Here is a 1,971-nt window from a genome sequence, read left to right on the forward strand (position 1 = left end):
ACTTAAAAGTTCACCAAGTGCAAATCAAATCTGAAACGCAAAACCATGGCTTGAAATATATCTTCGAAAGTAACAAAGAACATTTCTACTTACATTTCTTCATGCCTTTATTCAAGTAAATACTGTCTCTAGGAAGAACAAAATGAAATATCAGCAATTATTTTTGAAAAACAAACAAACATCCTCATCATAACTCAAGCCCTCTATAATATTACCTCTCACACTCTTCCAAACCCTGGTGAATTGCATATGGCAAAATCCATATCAGATTTGAAAGCAGTGTATACTGCATGAACTGGAATGCGAAGAATGTTTTCACAAGTATTCGCCAGTGGAAATCGGGAATGGGTGATGAACTCAAGGCTTGGCTTTGGAGAGAAGCCCAGTGCTGGAACACTGTCACATCCAGTGAAGAAAACAAGAATATCCCCCAGAGATACATCATTTTCAACTGTAAGACATAAAAAGAGACACAATTACATGATGACTACATCTACCAGCATTTTCATAAAGTCATAAAGTATTATACCACTGAAGTGATGCAAAGTGATGTAAGAGAGGTGAGTAGTTAAATTCCCCTAAACCAGCATTAGGCATTAGTTTTTATTTTTGAAATGATACAGTAATTTGAAAGGATAGCTCATAATGCCATAGACTAGTGTTGTGTAAAACTATAAACTTCACTCATAACATTATTAACCTAATGAAATATGTTGTGTTAAAATCAGGTTTGGAATGCTTTAAAGCTGCATGAAATAAATCACCGAAAACCTTATTTAAAAAGAGAGCTGTCACAGGCCAGAAGCTATTGGTGCCATCCAAGATGAACTATCCAGTGGAGAAGCAGCTAGGTAGCCCTGGTAGACCTGTGTTTTGAGCTAGGCTATGCTGTGGAAAATTACCTAAAGTTCCTAATATGCTATAAACAATCAGGACACCCTTATAAAACAAAGGCAGAGCATAAGCAGGTTCAAAAGCACCCGACTGGCCTTAAATAACACCCAACAGAATCGGTCCAAGTTAGCAAATCTCAAAGATGGGCTGCACCTCCTCAGAGCAAAGTCCACAGAGGAGCAGGACAAACAAACAAAAAATAAATTCTGGGATTTTTTGAATTTTTTTGGATTCAAACTGCCGACAAACACTACTGCTGCCCCAATTAATGTATTTATAATTCATATAAACTGCCTTACATAGTGGAGCATCTAAAAAAAAAAGATTTTTTACTAATGTCATGTACTACTATGATGCAGTCAAAACAGTTTAAAGAATAATGTCTTGTTGAAACACTATCCAAAATATCAAACCTACATTCAGCATCCTGAAGGTAGTCTTGCCAGAAAGCCAGGGTACGGCACTCTTCTTGGAATGCGTTACTCCCTCTTTCAGAGTGAATGATCAGGAAGAGATTCTCTACATCAGCTGCTGTTAAACTCTTTTCAGCCTTCACGAAAAGGCACTTCACCTGTAGAGGGTATCTCTGGAGAGCATCTAGGACACCTAGAGACATTAAGCCATCTCTGAACCTATTAAAAGGGAAACAAATTGGAATGTGTTGTTCAGGTGTTTTTTTTAATGTTCAATTTAGTAAGGCATTTCTCTTTTTTTCAGATTTTTTGGGGGGTTTTTGCCTTTTATTATAGGGACAGCTGAAGATGGACAGGAAGGAGGGTAGATAGAGAGGGAATAACATGCAGCAAAAGGGCTGTACCTGGGGCACATGCTCTACCAACGGAGTCATGTGGGCGCCCCCCACAATGAATTTATATAAAAATACTTTGACTTGTACTGGTGCACTATAAAATGGAACTCTACATCCATCATTGAAATTGTTTGTATACAGTGGGAATATGTAAGCTTTTTCTTGTAAGTGCCATTTTTCCACCATGAAACTAGCCTTCATTTTTCTGCCAGGCTACAATTACAGCATGTGGTCATATATGAACATACCTTTCAAAAGGTGCACGGGTC

This window comes from Morone saxatilis, unplaced genomic scaffold (genome assembly GCF_004916995.1).
Source record: "Morone saxatilis isolate NCDOM2014 unplaced genomic scaffold, NCSU_SB_2.0 Contig9, whole genome shotgun sequence".
In the NCBI taxonomy this organism is placed as follows: domain Eukaryota; kingdom Metazoa; phylum Chordata; class Actinopteri; family Moronidae; genus Morone; species Morone saxatilis.